At 38.8% G+C, this 18,896-nt stretch overlaps 1 protein-coding gene across 1 annotated transcript in view; it reads right to left on the bottom strand.

Moving 5' to 3' along the window:
* The window catches only part of ELAPOR2 (endosome-lysosome associated apoptosis and autophagy regulator family member 2), a 213,075-nt gene that overhangs the window by 91,556 nt on the left and 102,623 nt on the right, over positions 1-18,896 (bottom strand). The window lies entirely within an intron of this gene.

Below are 18,896 nucleotides of genomic sequence, written 5' to 3'. Positions count from 1 at the left end.
TAAAGAATACTCTTAAGAGTCCCTTGGACTGCAAGGAGATCCAAGCAGTCCATCCTAAAGGAGATCAGTCCTGAATATTCATTGGAAGGACTGGTGTTAAAGCTGAAACTCCAATAGTTTGGCCACCTGATGTGAAGAGCTGAATCACTGGAAAAGATCCTGATGCTGGAAAAGACTGAAGGCGGGAGGTGATGGGGACAACAGTGGATGAAATGGGTGGATGACATCACCAACTCAATGGACATGAATTTGAGTAAACTCCGGGGAGTTGATGATGGACGAGGCCTGGCTTGCTGCAGTCCATCGGGTTGCAAAGAGTCAGTCACGGCTGAGCAACTGAACTGAAGAGTCAGCAATCTAGAGCTCACCAGCCAAACCTGGCCTGCTGCATGTATTCATAAAGTTTTATTGAAACATAGTCACAACTATTCACTTATATATTATCTATAGCTACTTTCACAGCACAGTGTCAGAGATGAATAGCTGTGAGAGAGACTGCACTGCATGTCAAGCTGAAAATATGCACTTTCTGATAAAACAAAGTTATCTTTGAAGACAGTTTAGTCTAGTGTCCAAAACTGAACTTTTAACTTAATTAGTAAGAAGTAATTTTTTGGTAAGTGGACCCTAGGATCTAAAAAGGAGGTAACTGTTATTCCAAAGAGAACTCATTATCCTTTAAAGTCATTAAGAATATCCTCAACTCTTTCAGAGGTATTTCCTTGTCTAAGGTGAGAAGGAAAACTGAGAGAATGTTACTAGTGAATGTATTGACTATTTATAACATAGTCAGTTCTTTTTACTCATAATAGTCATACACAGTTATCATGAAAACTAACCTGGCGAATAATAAAACTGCTCCTGTGGAAATACAGGGTTAGACACCTGGGATTCTCTGGTCACAGTATCTTCATCAACAAATCAATATAGAACCTTGTTTTACACGTTTTTCAGCTGAAAAACATCTTATTTAAAATATATTGCTGCTTTGGCAAAAGAGACACAGATGTATAGAATGGACTTTTGGACTGTGAGGGAGTGGGAGAGGATGAGATGATTTGGGAGAATGGCATTGAAACATGTATACTATCATGTAAGAAATGAAGCGCCAGTCTATGTTCGATACAAGATACAGGATGCTTGCTTGGGGCTGGTGCACGGGGATGATCCAGAGAGATGATATGGGGTGGGAGGTGAGAGGGTGATTCAGGATTGGGAGCTCGTATATACCCGTGGCAGATTCATGTCAATGTATGGCAAAACCAATACAGTATTGTAAAGTAAAATAAAGTAAAAATAAAATTTAAAAAAATAAAAAATAAAATAAAATATATTGCTGCTTTGTTAACATTTAACTTATGACCAAAGGGCACTTCTACTTATACTTGAACTAAGCTTATTTAACATATAAATTTTCTCCAAAAGGCAAAGGACAGCCTTCTTGTACTTAGGATCACTGGCCAGCACTTCAGCACTAATTTAGTAAATTAAGTAAAAATAGTAAAAAAAAAAAAAAAATTAAGTAAATACTTAAAAATTAAGTAAAATAGTAAATTAAGCAATAAAAAGCACAAAAAACTGGAAAACATGGCATGAAATATACTGTTAAAAGGACACTGTTGGCCGTATGTGAAATAAGAGGGCAATGTCACTTTCTTTGACTCAGCTGGGACCACGTGATCAGGAGATCCATTTTACTGCTTTCTACATGTTGGCGAATGACAGCAAATGTATCACATGGATTGATTTGATACAAATAAATTATTTAAGGTAGGAAAATTTACAAATATGGAATCCATGAATAATAAAGACTTTCAACAGACCTGTGAAGGAGAAAGATATCATGCCCATTTGCCAGAAGAGGAAACTGAGGCACAGTACATTTAAATAACCTGATTAGAAAGTTATCCAGTTAACAAGTGGCTAAGATGATATTCAGATTTATCTCTCTGATTCTAAAGCTCAAGTCCCAAGAAAATTCAATTCAAACAGTAACTATTATAATCAATGCAAAAAGGGCAAGTAATTTAAAATTAATTCATTATTATACTTCATATTTTCCTTCATTTGCTGTCTTCAACTGTTCAACAATATTCATGTGCATTACAAAGCAATAACAATTCCCTACACACACATCTTATGAAAATTTTAATATAACACACACATATTTACAAAATATTTTAGCAAGTTATTAACTTCCATAAGTTTCAGTGCTCACACTTATAAAAGGAAAATAGTAATTATATATCTAAGAGTTTTGGGAATAAATGAGATATTCAATATAAAACATTTAGCAGCATGCCTGACATAAAGCATGTAATAACTGTTTGCCACAATTATTCGTAATACAATTCAGAGGTCTGGGACAATAAGAATTCTGCCACTGAACTGATGATTTTACCTCTGTTTAGAATAATTACATGGTCAAAGTTAGTCTAATAGTTATAAGGCCTTTAACAATACAAAAGAGCTAAAGAGTCTATAGCTTTTGTATTTTAATTACTTGTTCCTGCTCAATCTTTTTTTCCATCCTGGAAGCCAGCTCTACAGTCACATGTCAAAGAAAAGGACAAGCCACACATTCTTATTAAACTCTATTTACTCCATGAGATGATGTCAGCACAACCATACTAACTTCCTCTGGCAAGCACCAATGAGAACCAGCTTTTCCTTTTCTTGTATCTACTAACTACATCTACTTTCTACTATTTAACTCTGCTTTCTTGGTCTTTGGATTTCAGTCAGATTACAAGGATTTTTATAATCTAAAGAACAAAACTTTTCATTCAAATGTATATACAGTACAACATAAGATTCTTTTTTAAAAAATAAAGTAGCTAATTTACAATGTTGTGCTAGTTTCTGATATTTTCTCCAAGTCCATAGGTTGTCTTTTGATTTTGTTTGAGGAGATCAACCCTGGGATTTCTTTGGAAGGAATGATGCTAAAGCTGAAGCTCCAGTACTTTGGACACCTCATGAGAAGAGTTGACTCATTGGAAAAGACTCTGAAGCTGAGAGAGAATGGGGGCAGGAGGAGAAGGGGACGACCGAGGATGAGATGGCTGGATGGCATCACGGACTCGATGGACGTGAGTCTGAGTGAACTCCGGGAGTTGGTGATGGACAGGGAGGCCTGGCGTGCTGCAATTCACGGGGTCGCAAAGAGTTGGACACAACTGAGCGACTGGAATGAACTGGACTGAACTGGACTGATGCTTTCCTTTGCTGTGCAAAAGCTTATATGGTTGACTAGGTCCCATTGTTTTTTTTGCTTTTATTTCTATTGCTTTGGGAGACTGACCTAAGAAAATATTGCTACAATTTATGTCAGAAAATATTTTGCCTAAGTTCTCTTTTAGGAGTTTTACGGTGGCATGTATTATATTTAGTCTTTATTTTTGTGTATGGTGTGAGGGTGTACTCTAATTTCATAGATTAATAGAAGACTCTTTCAACAAAAACCGGATGACAGTTATTGTATATAGCTGTTTTCACTCTTGTGAATGTGAGTTTGACTCTATTTCATTTAAAGAATTAATCATTTCTCAAATAAATACTATTTTTTCTTCAACAACCTTGAATCCTAGAGTAACTGTATGGAAGATAAGCAAACTCCAAAGTTCTGGTATGAGAAGAGAAAGTTCTTATTTGAGTATGGTCACACACTACTTAACAGTGAAATCAGCTTGGGATTTCATACTTTACCTAAGCATCCAGTAAAAGTGATGTTAAAAATCCAACCTTCTTATATATATACCTTATATATACATTATATATATATATATATATATATATATATATATATATATACACATCATACACACACACACATACACTCAACCATAAAAAGAACAAAGTTTTGCCGTATGCAACAACATGGATGGACTTGGCGTGCATTTTGCTAAGTGAAATGAGTAATACAGAGAACAAATGCTGTATGATATCACTTATGTGTTGAATATAAAACAATACAATAAACTAGTTGATAAAACCAAAAAGAAGCAGACTAACTGCTATAGAGAACAAATCAGTGGTACCAATGAGGAGAGGGAAAGCCGGGGGGTGGGGGGGGGCAACATAGCGGTATGGGGTAATTTTAAAAGGGGTTTTATAGGATTATATAAAATCATGTGTATGAAATTTTTGAAAATTGTAAAGCATTATAGAATATAAAGAATCTTTCATTCAATCAAAAAGTTAAAAAAAAAACTCAACCTCTTAAAATCCAAACTGTAACCAAGAAGTCATGTGCTAAATTCAGTATTCTTTTTCTCAGCTTTATACTTCTTTTCTGACATCTATTTCCACTACTATAAAAACTGAAAGATGCAGGTGTAAAAAAATCAGGTGACCAACCAGCAAATGGCTAGGTAATTTACTTAACCCTCCTTGACTCCATTCATTCACATTTCAAGGAGGTCACCACTTTCCCTCCCTCTCTCAGAAAACTGTTTGTGGTCCTATGAAAGACTGAAAACTACTCTGAGAATAAAAATATGATATGAAAATTTAAGGCTTTACCATCTTCAAGCAACTGCCCTATGAAAGTGAAAGTGAAGTCGCTCACTCGTATCCGACTCTGTGACCCCGTGGACTGTAGCCCAACAGGCTCCTCCATCCATGGGACTCTCCAGGCAAGAATACTGGAGTGGGTTGCCATTTCCTTCTCCAGGGGATCTTCCTGACCCAGGGATCGAACCCAGGTCCCCCGCATTGCAGGCAGATGCTTTAACCTAAGCCCTATACAATGTACCAAATAATGGCTTCTAAACTGAATCATTTATATGCTGATTATCATCTATGCTTTATGCCTAAAAATTAAAAAATATATATTTTTAATCTTTTCACCACAAGGGCCTCTTAGTGGTGATTTTCTTCCTTCAGAGACCTCATGCTTTGAAAGATAATGGCTATCAATTACATTTATTCGTAATTCATCCATTTTTCCTATTTTAACTCAAAGTTATTTGTTACTAAAATTTGTTTTCTGAACAGTAAACAGCAATAAGAAGCAGTAATAAAAGAATTTTCAACTTACTTGTTCAATGAAATACTGATGATATAGAGTGCCTATGCACTCTCATTACAGGTAAATACAAGGGAATCACACTGTATTATTTCATTCAGTGGATATCTCTTGAGGATCCAGTACTGAGTAGGCAAACACTGGTCACCAAGGGTATTCGGTGAATACGATGGAAACAGTCCCTGCTCTCATGAGGCAACTAATCTACTCTAGACTTACCTTCCTCAAAATAGATGGAATTCACATTTCACTAAGCTAAATTCACTGTAAAAATATATAATATCTAATCAGTTAACATAAGTTAATAACTAAATAAATTGCATATGTTTATGGGAAAATGATTAATTAAATCAATCTCAGAATTAAGATGACCCAATACATTTATTTTCTTCAGTTGTCTCATTTTATTTACATAAGATCAAGAAAACAAGGTTAAAGCTGTATGCATTGTCTTTCCTGACTACAAAAGAAGAACTCTCTTCCAGCTATTATTATTCATGGCATTAAGGAAAGTCCAAACAGGAAAAATAATGCACAAATTGTGAGTTTCAAAAATGATATATTTTACCTTTTCACTTATGTAGGTCAAGAAGTAACAGTTAAGAACCAGACATGAAACAATGGACTGATTCCAAATTGGGAAATGAGTATGTCAAGACTGTATATTGTCATTCTGCTTATTTAACTTCTATGCAGAGTACATCATGAAAAATACCAGGCTAAATGAAGTACAAGCTGGAATCAAGATTGCTGGGAGAAATATCAATAACCTCAGATATGCAGATGACACCACCCTTATGGCAGAAAGTAAAGAAGAACTAAAGAGTCTCTTGATGAAAGTGAAAGAGGAGAGTGAAAAAGTTGTCTTAAAGCTCAACATTCAGAAAACGAAGATCATGGCATCTTGTCCCATCACTTCATGGGAAATAGATGGGGAAACAATGGAAACACTAACAGACTTTATTTTCTTGGGTTCCAAAATCACTGCAGATGGTGATTGCAGCCATGAAATTAAAAGACGCTTGCTCCTTGGAAGAAAAGTTATGACCAACCTAGAAAGCATATTCAAAAGCAGAGACATTACTTTGCCAACAAAAACCCATCTAGTCAAAATTATGGTTTTTCCAATAGCCATGTATCGATGTGAGAGTTGGACTATAAAGAAAGCTAAGTGTTGAAGAATTGATGCTTTTGAACTGTGGTGTTGGAGAAGATTCTTGAGAGTCCCTTGGACTGCAAGGAGATCCAACCAGGCAATCCTAAAGGAAATCAGGCCTGAATATTCATCGGAAGGACTGATGCTGAAGCTGAAACTCTAATAATTTGGTGACCCAGTGCAAAAATCTGACTCATTGGAAAAGACCCTGATGCTGGGAAAGATTGAGGGCAGGAGGAAAAGGGCATGACAGAGGATGAGATGGTGGGATGGCATCACCAACTCGATGGACAGAAGTTGGAGCAACCTCCAGGAGTTGGTGATGGACAGGGCAGCCTGCCATGCTGCACTCCATGGTGTCGCAAAGATTCGGACATGACTGAGTGCCTGAACTGACTGGCTGATCTTTATTAATCATTTAGCCAGTCAATTATCATTATCAGATAATTAAAGCTACAACTGCCTGTCAGGTTTGCAAGTCTTCCCACAGAAAACAGAAAGGAAGTAGGAAATGGCATCTAAAAGAAGCTGAGGGAATTCCCTGGCAGCCCAGTGATTAAGAATCCACACTTCCACTGCAGGGACCTTGGGTTTGATCCTTAGGCAGGGAATTAAAATCCCGCATGCCACGCTTGTGGTCAAAAAATATAAATAAAATAAAAGAAGCTAAACAGACTCAGTCCAGCAAATCTTGGCTGCTCTTCCTCCCTCCATGCCTGTGACAAGGAGAATGCTTGGATACTCTCTTTTTTAGGTTCTTAATTGTGAAATTCTTAGAGAAGAAAAATAATTTATCTCATTTTACAAAATTAAAGTGAGACAGGAAGATACCAAAACAGTGCATTAAAACAGGCCATTTATTGTTGATGTTCTTATTTACACGTAGGCATTTTTCTTTCCCCTTGGCTAAAAGGATTCCTTGTTCTCTTTCATTATATTTTACTTACTGTATTTGTTATTTATTTATTTTCCTGGTCAAAATTCACAAGGCAGCAATGCAGGCTGGTTGTGAACACATCACCTGTTTGCCATGTTCAAGATAAGGCTGGAAGAGAATAGAAGACGGTAACACTATGCAAATTCTAACAATGGCAGACATTGCAGTGTTCTGTGAGGAGTAAATACTCATTAACATTGAGAAGAGATATTATATTTCCACTCTAATTCACAAGGCATGGAATATGAGACATGATCTGATCACAGAATGAATAAATTATGGTATGTAATAACACTTAAAACTACCAGAATGACCAAAAGGGACTTTGAAGATCACCTGATACAAACCCTCCTGGTATGGATGCCGAGTTTGCTCATCTGTGTGACCTGGAGTATCTTAGCTCAACTTCTCTACAGTCACCACGGCCAGACTCACAATCTATGAGTCTCATAACTCCTATGACTCTCTACTTAATAAACATACTTCCCTGCAGTACCATGAAGCCAAAAGACTTTATTACAGCTAAGCTAAAAAAAAATCTACTGTTTCTGAAGTAAAGAATAGCATCCGAAAAACACATCTCTGCCCTAGAAGTAAAAGACATGAATTCTACTTACAGCAGGGCTGCTTAGCCACGTTGAGCAACATACGAGCTGCAGTGCAAAGTCTGAAATGGTGCAATTAAATGATAAGAACCAAATTCTTAAATAACCTACAATAAACATGTTTAACTTTCCATTAAGATACAGTGATGAAGATGGAGGCCACAGGGTTATGTTTGTAAGTTCAGATTTGTGCAATTCTTCAACAGAGAAGGGAGAAAATTTTCACCTCTCATTTTGCAAAGATGAAAGGAAGACAAGAGATATACAAAGGATTACATTAATACAAACCAGTTCTGGCTGATGTGCTCTAATTAACTGTTTTATTGAAAAGAATATTCAAAGGATTGCCTTTCCATCTCTGAAAATGCATCCTCACTTTAACATTCTTTCCAGTGAACAAATCCTCACAGAACCCTACCAGTTAGGATGGTGTGACTGTCACGGCGCTTCATGGAAAAGATTGATCAGCAAGAATAATCTGTCCCCCACCCCTATGACCAAAATCACCAACTCCTGGGAGGAAAATTGATCCAAGTAACACCACAGCTACAATCCCCATTAAATTAAGAGAGCCTAGATTAAAACTTCCTATTTTAAAACACACACACACAAATATATTTTATTGTGGCTTCTTGACTTCAGTGTTTGATAGGGAATAGGGAAGGAGACAAATTCCAGTTCACTGAGCACAGGATGACACAGTTCAGATCAGTTCAGTCGCTCAGTCATGTCTGACTCTTTGCGACCCCATGAATCACAGCACACCAGGCCTCCCTGTCCATCACCATCTCCCAGAGTTCACCCAGACTCACGTCCATTGAGTCCGTGATGCCATCCAGCCATCTCGTCCTGAGTCGTCCCCTTCTCCTCCTGCCCTCAATCTCTCCCAGCATCAGAGTTTTTTCCAATGAGTCAACTCTTCTCATGAGGTGGCCAAAGTACTGGAGTTTCAGGATGACACAAGGTTTATGAAAAAAAGTCTAATAGTGAAGGTCAGGGGAAGGAAAATGTTAAAGAGTATTTGATGAGGTCACCAAAGAGGGCAGAGAAATGCGCCTGTGAAATCAGTTTTCTCAACTTTCAATTATGTCCCAATACTTTGATTCTTATCACCCTGAATTTTTCCTCTTCCTTACAAAGTGCCGGTCACCATGTACTTCCTGATAGCTCCTCTGCCCTTGATTTTGCAATTTTGAGGGCTGGATCCTCTCATCTCCTTATAAAACACTTTTTTCAAAGAAGCGTCCTCAACCATAGCTCCCATCAAACACTTCAACTGATGTAAAGCCTGTTTTTGATCTGTTCTCTTAACAGTCTCATGCATTCCTGCCTTTCACCAACCACTTGCGTGTTGCTGAGCAGATTTAACTCCAGTCTTCTCACCTGAAATCTGATGCATCAACACCCAAAGCTTGAGGACGAAGGGTTTCGATCCTTTCATATGTAGAACAGATTTTCACTAGTCTGATTAGATCTCTGTGTTTAACCTACAGAAATGAAACACTGAAGGCAGACTCTAACTTGGTGACACCGATGTTATTCAATCAATAGACATCCCAGTGTTTGGAGGTCTTAGGGCCCAGGAGAGGATGACAGCTCCTCCCCTCTTGGGAAGAATGAAACAAGACTCTGTTCTAAATTAAGAATCAGAAATTCTTAGTTTTCTAGTTGGAAACTAGACTAGATTCTAGTCTCTACTGTTAGAAAAAATAAATATTTTTCTACTATTACTACATGCTAAATAATGAATGTACACTATAGGCATCAAGCACCAACAGTTTTCTAGACACAGGGGGGAAAAAGCCCTAAGCAATCCATTGTATTTGAGGATATAACTACAAATGTTCCTTAAATTCAAAATGTTTTTCCCCTCCCTTTCAGAAAAATAGACACGATTAAGGATAGAATTTACAATAAGGTCATCAATCAATTAAAATAACCCACCAAGCAACATATTTGAGCCTTTAGATGCTATCTTGTTAAAAAAAAAAAAATCCATTTACCTATAGATCTGCATAACATTTTTTCAAGAGGTAATGTAAGATGAGCACAATGCCTCAAGAAGGGGCCTAACACTTGTTCAACAAACACTGGAATGCTGCCCAAAGAGATGGGACACCATACAGGTTAAAAACATGGACCCAGGAGCTAAAATGCTCTGTTTCAAATCCCAGTCCTGCCTTTGACATATCTTTGGGAGATAATCCAAGTACCTACTTCACAAGGTTGTTAGGATACCTGGATTTGAGAGAATATATGTAAACCATTTACACTCATGCTGACATAGAGCAAGTAAAGATTCGCTATTATAATTTCTATTATTATTTTCAGTAAGCTACATTATTATATAATTATGATTCTGGACTCTATATTTATTATTTCATTTAAGGCCCTCAAATAGCAGCAAACAGCTGTCTCCGGATTCAAGTCCTTGATATAACACACTGGAGCCTGTAAGACTGGCCAGCATTATCTGTCCCTGCTCACTTCCTCCCTGAGCACCATCCACACATACCTGCCCGGGCCCCCAGGAAACCCAGTGCTGCCTCTAAGCTGCATCTCCACCCATGCTCCCTCTGCCGCAAATGCCACTCTGCTTCAAGTTCATGAAGGTCATTCTTGAGGATTCACCTCAGAGATCCTCAGAAAATTAACACATACAGCCCATTAAGTAAGGCATTTAATCCCTGTCTCAATTCTAAATCAGGACACAATTTTTCACATGAACCTGCCAAGGGTCAGATAAATTTCCAAGGTTATTCAGTCTGCATTTCAAACTCACATCTGCTTTGCTGTGAGGTCTCTTGACTCCCTCTGAGCATAAGTCAGCCCTCCCTTCTTGGCAAGATCACCCTAGGTATTTGTATCTATCTTGCACTTTGCCCCTATACTAGAAATAATTTATTTCCCCATCTGCTCTCTGATTAGAATGAAAAGTCTTGGAAAATAGGAATCTAGTGCTCATTTATGGAATATTTTTAGATCCCTATTGTCAAGAATATAGAAAATATTCAACAAATGTTTAGTGAATGGATTAAAACTCAATAAATAGCTGTGAACTAAATATTTTGCTCAAAACATACATCTGTTGCAGATCTGGGGTTTCATCCCAGGTATATATCATGCCTGCCCATGATCAGTAGGAAGTCTGGGACTGGACACCCATTTGGTAGTGCTTCCATTGAGCCTTACAGAGCAATGAAATTAGCTAAACCATAGCATAAGGAACAACATATAAAAATTTCCTAAATTAGCCTGGCATTTGTGTTTAAATCTGCGTTTCCCCAAAAACATTATCTGCAGAAATTAGCCAAAAGGGTGCAACTACACATTGGATAAAAGAGTCCTATAATCATATACACTTGGGAAACACTGGGTAAAACAGAATTCAGTTAAAACACAGTAAATGTTCCATAAATAATTACCATGTTTCTCAGAGACTTTATTATGAAAATGTGCACTGCAGCCCTTCATCAAGGGGATATTGCAGTAGCCGTTTTTAAAAAGTATTGGCATTTGTTGATGTACGGCAAAACCAATACAGTATTGTAAAGTAAATTTTTAAAAAAAGTTGGATTAGAATAAAACATCAGCACCTTGGTGGGTGTTCCCAGCTTGCCTCAGGCACCAAGACACAGAATGCAATTTGAAAGTAATAAACTTATCAGTCAGAAATACTTGGCATTGAGAGCAGCCAATATTTATAACAAGTTTAGGTTCCCAGAGGAGAACCTAGAACACATTTAAGTTGATGGGGGAGGGGATTTCCACCCACCTGTACACTGACATAAAATCTGAGCCTGTAGACCTGCTGCTGCTAAGTCGCTTCAGTCGTGTCCGACTCTGTGCAACCCCATAGACGGCAGCCCACCAGGCTCCCCTGTCCCTGGGATTCTCCAAGTAATAACACTGGAGTGGGTCGCCATGTCCTTCTCCAATGCATGAAAGTGAAGTCATTCAGTCGTGTCCAACTCTCAGCGACCCCATGGACTGCAGCCTACCAGGCTCCTCCGTCCATGGGATTTTCCAGGCAAGACTACTGGAGTGGGGTGCCATTGCCTTCTCCGCCTGTAGACCTAGAGCCTCCTAATTCTCAATGTCATAAAGCATCAAAATTGGATGGGAGGGCCTAGAAAATTAAGCAATGTCCATCCTATCTCCCTGCAGTGAAGTAAATAACAATTTAGTTTGTTAATTGGTGGTTAAATTTGATTCAACAAGCCTTCTAGAAAGAGATATAGATATTTTTGTATTTGTACAAAGCTTCTGTTTTCTATGGCTTTCCATCCATCCATTCATCCAGCCACCCATCATCCATCCATGAGCCAAGCAATGAAGTGCCTCCCTGCCAAAAAAAAACAGTCTGCCCTCATCCCATTATCTCCTTCCTTATACTTAGCCTGTGGCACCAGGGATGAGGAGAGCCAAAAAAAAAATGTACTGGCATTTCTCAACAAAAAAAACCTCTCAACACCCTTTGTTTACATGAAATATTGCAGAACAGAATGCAATCACCATTCAATACCAATGTACTCAATTTTCCCAAATGTTCTGGCTGCCATATCAATAACAACTCCACACAACTGAAACAGGCTATGTATTGAATCCTGGGGAAGCGCCTACACTTCAAAGAGCTGCTGCTGCTGCTGCTGCTAAGTCGCTTCAGTCGTGTCCGACTCTGTGCAGCCCCAGAGATGGCAGCCCACCAGGCTCCCCCGTCCCTGGGATTCTCCAGGCAAGAACACTGGAGTGGGTTGCCATTTCCTTCTCCAATGCATGAAAGTGAAAAGTCAAAGTGAAGTCGCTCAGTCATGTCTGACTCTTAGCGACCCCATGGACTGCAGCCTACCAAGCTCTTCAGTCCATGAGATTTCCCAGGCAAGAGTACTGGAGTGGGTTGCCATTGCCTTCTCCTTCAAGGAGCTATGATCCCCCAAAAAGGGATTTTTAAATATCCCACCCAGGAAGCTAAAACCAACTCCCCTTTCCATGACAATCCTTCCTCTTCTTTTCATCCAACTGGAATCAAAAATTATTGATTCAAACTGTCACCTCTCCTTCACCTTAAGGCCCATAAAATGTAGGTTATAACAACAGCTCTGAGAGACAAAGTGAAAATAGGAAAACAACTGTATCAAAGGGTTTTTTAATATCTAAATATAGCATTTTAAAATCTAAGAGCCAAATGTCAGTTTATACAAATAATGAACTATAAGACTAAACAATGCCCACAATACTATGACTTGATGCTAACATGACAAATCAGATTACAAATACCTTAGTCATCCCCGATTAGAAAGCGATGTGTTAAGGTTATACTTGAAGTCACAGGCTGAGAAATATGTGAAGTAGTAGACAACAGAAATATACACTCCCCAAAGGAAGAGATATCTTGCTATGTTTTTTTCCCTTTGGTGTTCCAGACATGTCTGAAAATACATAAGGCAATAGGAAAGGAGCTCTTTCCTCACTCCTAGTAGCCAGGCTTTTATTTATAAAGTTTAGTTTGAAATAAAAAGTCCTTTTTCTCCAATGTGGTTGGTGAGAGTAAGAGAGAGGAGAAGGAGAGAAGGTATCCCACCCAGAAAACCATCCCAGAATGACTATTGCTTTTAATAATCTAAGAAAGTCAAGCAAACACTCAGAGAGTCAAGGGAAGAGTTTTAAAACTCTTGCGCAAGAGGAAAGTGATCCAACAGTAGAGAAGGGATGGCGTCGGGACCGGGGTTATATCGCCTCATTTTGGGAGGAAGTAACAAGTGCTATATTCAGGAATGACATGCTACCTGTAAGCTGTGTCTGAATGACACCAACACCTCCAATGGTGGATGATGTCCACAGACATGAGACTCGGCACCAAGACTTGGAAACGGCAGCAAAGTTTTCTGGAGCTAAGCCTGGAGCCGACAGAGAGAAATGAAGTCATCTCGGTGGCCTGCCCAGTGCAGCACTGCCTAAGACACTGAGGACTCCACAGCAGAGGGGTCAGGAGGACAATGGGAAGCTGTGTCAGTTAATAACCAGAGGTCTCTCCCTCCCATTTCCTGAGTTCAGCAAGCCTCAAGCTCACATACAGTCTAGGGATGTAACACAACAAAAACTGAAGCCTGACTTACTTCACTCACAGCCATGCAACCAGAATTTACAGGATTTATTAAAGATAAAGATATAATACAGCTTGCCCATCAATTTTATTTTTTAAAATGTACAGTTGCTACATAAACATCTCTATAATTCTTTTCCTAAGGAGAAGCCTCAGGTACTGTTTGTTTCTGAGAAAGAGGGAAAGATCTAGCCAATTACATTTGAAAGATTCTACAGGAATTTCAACTGTGGCCGCATTCTGGGTTTTGCTTCACTGAGAACAGTGGGATCTGGGGAAGTTATGTCTTACATAAGCACTGCCCTAAATATTTTTCACTTATGTGAAGCAGATATGTTAATTTTTAAATTTTCTTTTAGATGGCCCCACTGCTGGGCCATATCATCACAATATAACTGCTGAGTCTACTGCCTGTGGGCATCATCCATCATTTCAGGTTTGGGCATCATTCACACACAGCTTGCAGATAGCAAGCTGCTCCTGAACCCCAACGTTTCTATCCTCTTTTATCCTGAAGCACACGTTTCTAATATCTTCCCTTGAAGATGGCCAGTGATAGAGCTATATGTACCCCCATGCCAGCTTATATGTGCAGATAGGCTCTGGAATCAGACATGTCTGTATCTGGCCGCATATCTGCCATATCCTGTCTATATGACCCAGCCTGCAGTAACTTACTTCACCATCTTAACTCCGAGTTTTCTTATCAGCAGAGACATTGACATTAGCTATCAGAGAGGGTTGTTGTGAGGATACAATGGAAAATGATATGAAGCTCCAAGCACGGTGGTTAGCCTATCATCCATATATGAAAAATGGTAGCTATTATTAGCAGTAGAACATCTAAGCCACTGAAGGAATATTCAGTTATTATCATAACTGCCTTCAGCAGTGCTTTGATGGCCAGTAATGTGCTAAGCACCACGCTTAATGTTAGGAATTGACTGAGCTTCTAAGGTAATTGCCTCTATTAAGTTTCTTGTGAGTTTCAAAATAACTTGCCTTTATCATATAAAGAACAGTCACAATCAGAGGCCAGACTAACAACCTCCAGAGCAGATATAACTATAGTATACAGAAATACATGTAAATTCAGATTTCAGACAAAACAAGATAAAAAATGTCCCAGCCATCTCATAAGTAGTATCATTTTAGGCTACCATTTTAAAAGTAAGTACTATCATCATTTAAAGTGATTTACAACTAATAATGACTTTACTATATCAAGTTTTTAGAGTAGTTCTAGCTGGCATGTCAAATTCATAACATTATCTGTGGAAGATAATAATAAATAATGAGCAAAAAAATCCTTGGCAACAAACAGAAATAATTCCTAGTCAGACATCAATTCTGAAGCATATTTTTGAAATTTTGGCCAATGAATTTAATTAGTGGTATGGCTGGTAAGCTGATTTGTAGTGTTCCTCAATTTCCATCATGTAAATACTCCACCGTAGCCCATTTGAAAGGAACAATCAGTACTCAAAAGCCAGTGCCAGTCAACAGCAGCACAGCTGCTGAAAGCAGTTCCATTCAGTTAGTTCTTCAGTCGTGTCAGACTCTTGTGACCGCATAGACTACAGCATCGCCAGGCTTCACTGTCCATCATCAACTCCCAGAACTTGCTCGAATTCATGTCCATTGAGTTGTTGATGCCATCCAACCATCTCATCCTCTGTTGTCCCTTTCTCCTCCTGCCTTCAATCTTTCCCAGCATCAGGGTTTTTTTTCAAATGAGTCAGTTTTTCACATCAGGTGCCAAAGTATTGGACTTTCAGCTTCAGCATCAGTCCTTCCAATGAATATTCAGGCCTGATTTTCTTTAGGATTGACTCGTTTGATCTCCTTGGCAGTCCAAGGGACTCGTCAAGAGTCTCCTCCAATACCACAGTTCAAAAGCATCAATTCTTTGGAGTTTAGTTTTCTTTATAGTCTAACCCTAATGTCCATATATGACTACTGGAAAAACCATAGCTTTGACTAGTTGGACCTTTGTCAGCAAGTAATGTCTCTGCTTTTTAAAATGCAGTCTAGGACTGTCATAGCTTTTCTTCCAAGGAGCAAGCATCTTTTAATTCCATGGCTGCAGTCATCATCTTCAGTGATTTTGGAGCCCAAGAAAATAAAGTCTATCACTGTTTCCAGTGTTTCCCCATTGATTTGCCATGAAGTGATGGGAACAGATGCCATAATCTTAGTTTTCTGAATGTTGAATTTTAAGCCAACTTTTTCACTCTCCTCTTTCACTTTCACCAAGAGGCTCTTTAGTTCTTCTTCATATTCTGCCATAAGGGTGGTGTCATCTGCATATCTGAGGTTATTGATACTTCCCCTGGCAATCTTGATTCCAGCTTAAGCTTCATCCAGTCCAGCATTTCTCATGATGTACTCTGCATAGTCGTTGGAAAAGACTCTGATGCTGGGAAAGATTGAAGGCAAGAGGAGAAGAGGATGACAGAGGATGAGATGGTTGGATGGCATCATCAACTCAATGGACATGCTGCTGCTGCTAACTCGCTTCAGCCATGTCTGACTCTGTGCGACTCCATAGACGGCAGCCTACAAGGCTCCTCTGTCCCTGGGATTCTCCAGGCAAGAACTCTGGAGTGGGTTGCCATTTCCTTTGCCAATGCATGAAAGTGAAAAGTGAAAGTGAAGTCATTCAGTCGTGTCCAACTCTTCAAGACCCCCTGGACTGCAGCCTACCAGGCTCCTCTGTCCATGGGATTTTCCAGGCAAGAGTACTGGACTGGGTCACCATTGCCTTCTCCCAATGGACATGAGTCTGAGTAAACTCGGGGAGTTGGTGATGGACAGGGAAGCCTGGTGTGCTGCAGTCCATGGGGGTCGCAAAGAGTCAGACAAGACTGAGCGACTGAACTGAATTCTGCATAGAAGTTAAATAAGCAGGGTGCAATATACAGCCTTGATGTACTCCTTTCCCAATTTGGAACCAGTCTGTTGTTCCATGTTCGGTTCTGTTACTTCTTAACATGCATACAGATTTCTCAGGAGGCAGATAAGGTGATCTGGTATTCCCATCTTGTGAAGAAATTTTCACAGTTTGTTGTGATCCACTCAGTCAAAGGCTTTGGTGTAGTCAATAAAGCAGAAGTAGACATTTTTGTGGAACTCTCTTGCTTTTTCGATGATCCAACAGATGTTGGCAATTTGATCTCTGGTTCCTCTGCCTTTTCTAAATCTAGCCTCAACATCTGGAAGTTCTTGGTTCACATACTGCTGAAGCCTTGCTTGGAGAATTTTGAGCATTTCTTTGCTAGCGTGTGAGATGAGTGCAATTGTGCAGTAGTCTGAACATTCTTTGGCATTGCCTTTCTTTGGGATTGGAAAGAAAACTGAACTTTTCCAATCCTGTGGCCACTGCTGAGTTTTCCAAATTTGCTGGCATATTGAGTGCAGCACTTTCACAGTATCATCTTTTAGGATTTGAAATAGCTCAACTGGAATTCCATCACCTCCACTAGCTTTGTTAGCAATAGTGTTTCTTAAGCCCCACTTGCCTCTGCATTCCAAGAAGTCTGGCTCGAGGTAAGTGATCATACCATCGTGGTTATCTGGGTCATAAAGATCTTTTTTGTACAGTTCTTCTGTGTATTCTTGCCACCTCTTCTTAATATCTTTTGTTTCTGTTAGGTCCATACCGTTTCTGTCCTTTATTGTGCTCATCTTTGCATGAAATGTTCCCTTGGTATCTCTAATTTTCTTGAAGAGATCTGATACATTCAAAATGCTGACACACTCCACCTCAGTCGGGTTGTTTACAAGGGAAACAAGGACTTAGCCCATAAGGAAAATGTAAATATAGATAAAAGATATACAGATTTTTCAGAAAAGTGACAGAAGCAATTTTGCAATGAGTTAATTCCACAGGCAATACTCAGGATGTTTCCCTTTTAACTGGAATCCTCCCTGAGAGCTGGTCCTCTCTCTGCAGAGGTGGTCACATACACCCCAGCCATGGATCATCTCCTTCACTGGCCCCACTATCCTCCCAAGATTCTTACTGGACACGAGCCTTTCCCTAGCTAACCTGAATTTCTCAGGTTCTTTTTATATTCATTTAATATCATTCACCAAGGAATAATGGCTTTCTCCTCTAATTTTCCTAAGACATACCATCTTCCCGTCTCTCTTTTATTACTAAATCCACACCTATGCTAAAACTCCTCCAACCAACCATGGAGATAGTGTTTTCCCATGAAGAGGAAGGAATTAGCTATCTGTTTAATTAATTTGTTTATCTGCTTTTTCATTTGGGAACAAAAGAAGTCAGCTTTTAGGAATACCATTTGGAAGACTGTAGAAAAACCAAAATAATCTTTGTCTTCTGGCTTTGAACTCTAGAATACCACAAGACAACTTTACTGCAGGATCTTATGACTCACCAAATTCAAGGGTTTTTAAAAGTAGAGTCTATAAATGAAAATTAATTTAATGACATATTTCTGTTAATTCATGTTATACTTCAAACCTGCTTAACTGCTACAAGACAAGCTGTTGAATATGATAGACAAATTCTCTAATTTTATTAAAAAGGCAAATTATAATATTTCTATGGCTAAAACAAAAACAAATCCATTGCCAGGTGAGAGAGTTCTATAGATGTGTGTTGGGGAGGAAAGCACAACAATGTAACTGTTCTTAATGTCACCGAACCTACAAATGACAAAGATGGCACCTTTTACACAATGTGTTTAACAATATTATGTGTACCAAATGCTATTTATGTGTAGCAAAACTCTGAAAAGTCCCTTAAAATTTAAAGAAAAAAATCTATTAAATAGAAATTCTGCCACTCTGCCCTTTAGAATTTCAAGTAAGATAGTAAACCAGATTTTTTAAGACAAATAAATAAAAATAACACCCCTTAATATAGCCTGCATCTCCTTTCAGACTTCAGACCTAAGGGCACTAGGTGTTGAGAAAAGATGCTTCTGCTCTGCTGGACAACAATGCTCTTTTTTACCAAGGTCTTTTATAGGCATCACAGTTAACTTCTCAGGCTCATATGAAGGACTTATGGTTTAATTGGGAAAAAAGTCAAA

Source organism: Capricornis sumatraensis, chromosome 5, assembly GCF_032405125.1.
Source record: "Capricornis sumatraensis isolate serow.1 chromosome 5, serow.2, whole genome shotgun sequence".
Lineage (NCBI taxonomy): Eukaryota > Metazoa > Chordata > Mammalia > Artiodactyla > Bovidae > Capricornis > Capricornis sumatraensis.
The sequence above is the reverse complement of the archived record's forward strand: the minus strand, read 5'-3'. Positions and strand labels throughout refer to the sequence as shown.